This window comes from Rhinolophus sinicus, chromosome 3, assembly GCF_057876585.1.
Source record: "Rhinolophus sinicus isolate RSI-liver-muscle chromosome 3, RSI-T2T, whole genome shotgun sequence".
In the NCBI taxonomy this organism is placed as follows: Eukaryota; Metazoa; Chordata; class Mammalia; order Chiroptera; family Rhinolophidae; genus Rhinolophus; species Rhinolophus sinicus.
The window spans coordinates 147,082,084-147,090,179 of record NC_142503.1 but is presented as its reverse complement, the minus strand read 5'-3'; the positions used below and the strand labels follow the sequence as shown (position 1 = coordinate 147,090,179).

The following is an 8,096-nucleotide window of genomic DNA, read 5'->3' as shown; positions in this document are numbered from 1 at the left end:
GAAAGAAGAGTTCCTAGAAAAAAAGGGTATTAGCAGGCAATTTCAACAGGCTCCCACTACAGAAACTGAGACACAGGCAAAGAGGGCATTTCTTCACATTCCTCTAATTCAATCCAGTGGCCACGCTCCTGAAAAGCCTGTATAACCAACATAGCAGGAACTTAGCGCTGTTATCATGGTGAGTCTTAAGGACAATAGCAACTCTGCGTATATACAATTGAACTTCAAAACTTAAAATTGCATTTGTTTTCTCACGTCTTGGTGGAAGAATAACTCTTTGCCAGAAGTTTTTTCTCTTTGATGGATTCTTTTAATAAGAGAATATTGTTATCATACAGAGCCAATAAAAGCAATTAAATTACCCTATCTACAGGATATAATTTAATCTCATTGCTACAACAGACGTCTCCTTAAATAATGTGATTAACATAGTAGATTTGTAATGGAGGCATTGTAGTGACAAGTAGCAGAAAGTCCTGGTCCAACTGGAGTAAATAATGAGAAAATGTATCATTCCACAGAACAGGAAGGGCAGAGGAAGAGTGGGCTGCAGTTCTACTCCACAATTTTATTGGCTCTGGCTATTTTCCTGTGGAGGCTTGTTCACCCAGAGCTTCAAGATGGCTGCCAGCAGCAGCCTGTTCCATTGTGTATATCCAAAGGAGAGAGAAAAACCTCTCCCCCACCCCTGGAATAGAAATGTTTTCCATTACTTTCATTGGGCTATCCTAGATCATATGCCCACCTGCAGGCCAATAAGAGTTACCATGGGAATACCATGTATCAATTGAGTTCATCTTGGGTTCTAAACCAATCACTCTAGAAAGGAGAATCAGAGCACCATGTTTGAACTAGGGTAATTAGGATCCATTCATGGAGCTAAAGTAGGGTGGTTCCCTGATGGAACACAGCTGCAGTTCTGTTAGAAATGTAGAAATAGGGAACCCAAACTGTGTGTTACTGTAGAAGCATGGTTGGGAGTGTAGGCACTGGAGTCAGACTGAGTTCAAAACCTGATTCTACTCTCATTGTCTGTGTAATGTTAAATGAGGTACTTAACCTCTCTATGCCTCAGCTTTCTCATGTGTGTAATACAGACAATATAATCCGTATATCATAGCATTGTTACAAGGATTAAATAAATCCTATTCAAAGCACACAGAGCACTGTCTAATTACAACAAATGTTTAATAAATGTTTTAAATATTACTTTTAGATGTATATACTTATAAGCAGGAAAATAATTTTAACCCCAAATGTCACAATTATTAGTGCTTATATTTTTCCTATCTTTTGTGACTGAGAAAATCACGATGCCTCTATCTGTATACAAGCTCTTTCCCTCTCTGGCTTCCCCAACAAGAGGAGCTGTTGCCATGTCAGCTAATCTGCAATGGATGCTCAGAAGTAACTGTTCCAGCTTCCTGATCAAAAGGAACAAGCAGACATACAGCACCAAGGCCAATAATCTGAAGTCCCACAACACCTTCAATTACAAAGGACTGATTCACCACAAGATGGTGAATGGAGCCAGTGGCCTACGGCAAAAGTGCGGTGGTCTCATGAAGCAGAGATCTGTCCAGCGAAAGCCAGCCACCTCCTACATGTGGACCAACATCAACAAGAAAGCCCAGGCCCCTCTCAGCAGCATCCAGCACATGATCCAAAAGAACAAGTACCACCTGGGCCTGCTCATCGCCGCCAACCACAGAGCCAGCGCCATCCTGCGCAGCCAGAAGCCTGTGATACTGAAGAGGAAGCAGGCTCACCCCACCAGGAGCTCCTGAGCACCTCCCCACCCAAAGCAATAAAGCATAAAGTGTCAGCCGACTTTCTCCAAAACAAAAAAACAAAAACAAACAAACAAAAAAGCATATACAAAAATTGATCATGTGGTAAGTCACATCACAAAGAAAACATCAATAAATTCTGAAGATGGTCATCATATACAGTGTGTTTTTTTCTACAATAAAATAAAAGCACAACAAAATTATACCTTAAAACTTTTTATATCTATAAATCTAAACGTATATTGTTAAATAATCCATATGATAAAGAGTAAATGACCATGGAAATTATGAAGTGCATAATAGCATTAAATGCCCAAATGTATTCTTACAGTTAAAGCAATACAATGAGGAGGATTTAGAGACTTAATTATATTTATATAGAAAGCTAAAAGGAATAAAATAAATGAAAACCATTTTACTTAAAAATCTAGAAAAAGCAGCAACAGAATAAACTCAGGGGGAAAAAAGACCAGGAAAATGACAATAGTAAAAATAAGGCTAAAATCAGTGGGGAAAAAAGAACAAAAACAACAAAACAGTGAAAGTCATTAGCCAATCCCAAAAAACGGTTCATTGAAAAGACTAATAAGATGGACAAGCTGCTGGCAAGATTGATCTAAAATAGAGAGAGAGAGAGAGAGAGAGAGAGAGAGAGAGAGAGAGAGAGAGAGAGAGAGAGAGAGAGAGAGAGAGAGAGAAAACAAATAAACAAAATTCAGAAATTAAAAAGGACACAGAAGAATGTTATTAGCAAAAGCATGCTAAAAAATTTGATAACCTAGATGGAATGAATAAATTTCTATGGAATTATAAATCATCAACCTTAATACAGGAAGACATAAAACACAAGGAATTGCCGATAAAGAACCCAGAAAACAGCTATCAGAACCTTCCCTCTACCACGATCTCTCCTCTATAAAAACGATCTGAGCAATGACTTGACAAGTGTGTTGCAACAAAGCAAATACTCTTTATCTTACACAAGTTTTTCCAAACAATAGAAAAAAGAAAGTTCTCTAAATCATTTTATGCGTTATGCCTTCACACTATAACCAAAAGAGCTGTGAAAAAGGGAAAAATTATAGCCAATTTCACTTATACAAGTCCTAAATAAAACATCAATTAACTAAAACCAACAGTGTATTATTTGTAACATATCAGCATTAAATATAATTTATTCCTTCTGAGTTCAATATCAAATGTCTATCAATTTACTACATTGAAGAGAAAAATCACAACAATGTCTGCTATTACAGTTACAGTTAAGCCAAGTACTGGTTCTGGCCAATTCAATAACAGGAGAAAGAAAGAAATAATGCAAAACTTGAAAGTAAACACACAAAATTTTCTTTTGCAGATGATATAATTATTTACATAGAAAACCTAAGAGAATCAACTATTAGAGCTAATCAGAAAATTCATCCAGGTTGCTGATACAAGATGAATATATAAAAATCAAAAACTTCCCTCTACATCAGCAATAAGTAATCAGAAAATGCAAAAGAAAACAAGATACCAAAGTAACCATTACAGTAATTAATATAGGAATTAACCTAACCAAGAATGCACAAACCTTTATGATGAAAGAAAATCTGAATAAAAGGAGACATAAACTATATTAATGGATGGGATAATTTCACATTATAAAAGTATCAATTGTATCTAGATTCATTTACAAATTTAACGTGACCCTAATAAATATCTATAATTTATATAGCAAAATAAAGATCCACAAATAACTAAAAAATTTTTGAAAAAGTAGAGGAAGAGGTGAAACATCACAGTAGCAGATATTAGAGCAACTTCACAATATTAGTATTATAATAGTATTGTTGTAAGAAGACAAAAAAATGTCTTAAAAGGATGGAGAGCTCAGAAATAGAGCCATGTCTATATGCTCTACATGGAAATTTGCTATTTGTTAGAAAAGGCATCAAAAATCAACAGAGGACAGATCTGCTGGAGATCCAAGATGGTGGAGTAGGGAAACACTGTGTGCTTCCTTCCGTGAACACATTAAAATTACAACTAAACTGGAGGACAATCGACCTAGAGAACCATCTGAAGATTAACTGAACAGAAGTTTTATAACTAAGCTTAAAAAAAATGAAGAAGACACATCGAGACTGGTAGGAGGGGTGGAGATACGAAACAGGCTGGCTCCAAACCTGTGTAGCAGTTGAGAACTGGGAGGGATATCTTGGCCACAGAGGTTCTCCCCAGAAAAGTGAGATACCCCAGCCCCACACTGGCCTCCCCAGCCAGGAGTACAGGTGCTAGGAAGAGGAGACCCCACAACATCTGGCTATAAAAAGCAGCGGGGATTCTGACCATCAGGGAGGGACAGAAGGCTGTGGGAAACCCAGAAGTCCTCTTAAACAGCTCGCACAAACTCTCCCACTCCCAGGTACTCACCCTGGGCTCCGGTGGAGGGATGGTGATTTCCAGGGCATCAGAGACATACATGGACAGACTGAGGTGTGGGGCTTTGAGAGGAGGACTGGAGGACACTCACCATTTTCTCTAGGTGAAGTCTTTCTCCCAAGAAGCCGGCAGGTGGGAGCCATCTTTCCTGTGTTGAGCCCGCCCCCTAAGCTTACGGCCGAACCTGAATCTGATTGGCTTGATGAGCTCTGCTGCTCCATTCTGCTGACTCACTGGGACCCCATCCTATGCAAGTCCCGAAATGCCAGAGGCATTTTCTCAAGCAACCAGCCCCGTCCACATTGCACTGTTTTACTACTGGAGCCTGCAGGCCCCAGGTGGGCAGCTATTGGCCTGGGTGTGCTCTGAGAGTTTTGCTGGCACCAAACCAGAGTCTACATTAACCTGTGACCACAACTCTTCCCACTCTAGTGACTCCCTGAGTCCCTGCCTCACCCAGCTTGAGTACCACAGGAGGCTTTATCAGTGGATGAAACTTAAGGGAGCCGGCAGGTGGCAGCTATACTCAGTTCAAAGCATGGCCTCTCCCACATGCCTCCAACTTTAGCACAAGCAGCGAACAACCAGAATCACTTTGTAGCTCCTACCAGGTAGCCCCCGGATGGTCACAAGCAATGGGTGACCTGGGCCTGCACCAGAGCCCCCCCACCCAAGAGGCCCCAGAACCAGCATACTTGGAGGTTGGCTCCAGACCAGAGCAAAGCACCACCCAATTAGCCCCTCAAGCAGCACACACAAAGGGCAGTCTCAACAGGCACACAGGCCCACTGGGGTGAATCCCACTCAGCTGGGTAAGCGCCCTGCACAGCAGCCCATAAACTGTAAACATGGCCAAACCCCACAGCCAATCAGCCTGAGTGCCAATGCCACCCACTGACATGCCAATAGCAATCAAAGTTAAACTGTAACAGGAGGGCACACACAACCTATACTAAGGACACTCCTGGAGCACCCAGTGCATTGACCAGGGAGACTGAGCCACTGAGCCCCACCAGGCACTTACTACATAAGACCACCCGGCCAAGACTGGGACACATAGCAGATCCACCTAATACATAGAAACAAACAAGAGAGGCAGCCAAAGTGAGGAAACAAAGAAATGCATCCCAAATGAAAGAACGAGATAAAATTCCAGAAAAAGAACTAAACGAAATGGAGGCAAGCAACCTACCAGAGACAGAGTTCAAACAATGGTTATAAGAATGCTCAAGGAACTTAGCGAACTTCAACAGAGTGGTACCAAGCATAAAAAAGGACACAGAAACCATAAAACAGAACCAGTCAGAAGTGAAGAACATAATAACTGAAATGAAGATGTCAGTTCTTCCCAACCTGATCTATAGGTTCAATGTAACCTAATCAAAATCTCTGAAGTTATTTTATAGCTATTGACAAACTGATTCTAGAATTTATGTGGCGATGCAAAAGACCCAAGATAGCCAACACAATATTGAAGGAGAAGAACAAAGTTGGAGTACTGACATCCAACTTCAAAGCTTACTATAAAACTATAGTAATCAACATAGTGTGACATATTGGCAAAAGAATAGACAAATAGATCAATGGAACAGACTAGAGAGCCTTGAAATAGATCCCCATAAATATAGTCAACTGATCTTTGCAAAAGGAGCAAAAGCAAAAAATGAAACAAAGATAGTCCAACAAATGGCACTGGAAAAACTGAACAACCATATGCAAAGAAATGAATCTAGATACAGATCTTATACTGTTCACCAAAATTAACTCAAAATGGATCATAGACTTTAATGGAAAATACAGAACTATAAAACTCCTAGAAGATAACATAGGTGAAAATCTAGATGACCTTGAGTATGGTGATGTCTTTTTAGATACAACACCAAAATTACAACCCATGAAAGAAATAATTGATAAGATAGATTTCATTGGAAACATCTAAAATCAAAATTTTTAAATGTCTGCTTTGTGAAAGACAATGTCAAGAGAATGAGAAGACAAACGACAGACTGAGAGAAAATATTTCCAAAAAAATGCATCTGATAAAAGATTGTTATCCAAACATAAAAGAACACTTAAAACCCAAGGATAAGAAAACAATCAGCTCAATTAAAAAACGGACAAGACTTTAACAGACACCGCACTAAAGAAGACATAGCAAATAAGCATATGAAAAGATGTTCCACATCGTAAGTCATCAGGAAATGCAAATGAAAACCACAATGAGATACCACTACATATCTATTAGAATGGCCGAAATTTAGAACACTGACAACACCTAATGCTGATGAGGATGTGGAGCAACACAAACGCTCCTTCATTGCTAGTGGAACGCAAAAACAGAACAGCCACTTTCGAGGACAGTTTAGTGGTTTCTTACAAAACGAAATATACTCTTACCAGTGTGACCCAATAATCACACTCCTTGGTATTTACCCAAATGAGATGAAAACTTATGTTCACCCCAAAACTTCCACATGGATATTCATAGTAACCAAAACTTGGAAGTAACCAAGATGACCTACAGAAGGTGAATGGATAAATAAACTGTTACTGTTTAACACAGAGAGAATGGAAATATTATTTAGTGCTAAAAAGAAATGAGGTATCAAGCCATGAAAAGACATGGAGTAAACTTAAATGCATATTAGTAAGTGAAAGCAATTACACTGCAAGGGCTACATACAGTATGATTTCAAATATATGACAAACTGGAAAAGGCAAAACTATAGAAACTGAAAATATCAGTGGTTGCTGGTACAGAGTAGGAGGGGGAGAGATGAGCAGGTAGAGCATGGAGGGTTTCTAGGGCAGTGAAAATACTCTGTATGATATTAAAAGGATGGATATTTATCATAACACATTTTTCCAAGCCCATAGAATGTACAACACCAAGAGTGAACCCTGTGGTAAGCTATGGACTTGGAATGATTATGCTATTTCAGTGCAGGCTCATCATTGGCAGAAAATGTTCCCCTCTGGTGAGTGATGTTGACAGTGGGAGAGGCTCTATATGTGGGGACATGAAATGTAGGGGAGATCTCCATACCTCCCTTCCAATTTGGTTGTAAACCTAAAACAGCTCTAAAAACAAATTCTTAAAAATTAGTGTGAAATATCTCAATAATGTTTTATATTCATTATTTTTTGAAATATATTTTAGTTATTTTGGGTTAAATAGAGTATGTTGTTAAAGTCAACTTCACCTGTTTATTTTTACTTTCTTAATGAGGCTACTAGAAAATGTAAGGTTATTATCTGTGGTTTGCAATAATCTTTCTCTTAGATAGTACTGCTCTAGAAGATGTTCATCTCAGGACTATACCACTCTGGTGTCCATCACTAAGGAAATGGAGAAGAAATAGGGTAAATACACACAGGATGGAATACTCGGCAGAAGAAAGGAACTGAAGTTAAAAATAAATAAGTAAATAAATAAACAAATAAACAGAAAATAGAACAAATGTACAGGCCAATACAGATATGTGATTTTTTTAAAAGTTCATACACAAAACAGTAATATATATATATATATATATATATATATATATATATATGAACACTACTATATGAAAATAAATATATGGAAGGTGGGTTAGAATTGCAAACATTAAAATTGAAGAGTGGTTGTCTGTGGAATGGTGTGGGATTCAATATTGGGAATAACTGATACAGGAGAAATAAATCACAAAATAAACTATAAAACAACAGAGCTTTGCATAGGCCAATACTGGTAGCATACCATAAACTCTGTGTAATATAACTAACTCCATTCCAAGCACTTGAGTTGTAAAAAGAAAATTAAAAATTACCAAGGCTGGTTAAATGCCTTGGTAGACAGATGGCTTGTTTGAAAGCAACTGAATTTACCAATATTTAATATAC

The 8,096-nt window shown here is 38.4% G+C and overlaps 1 pseudogene; it reads left to right on the top strand.

The window, feature by feature from the left end:
* Nucleotides 1–1,376: 1,376 nt before the first annotated feature.
* On the top strand, nt 1,377–1,787 carry LOC109455486 (large ribosomal subunit protein eL28 pseudogene; annotated as a pseudogene).
* Nucleotides 1,788–8,096: the final 6,309 nt, after the last annotated feature.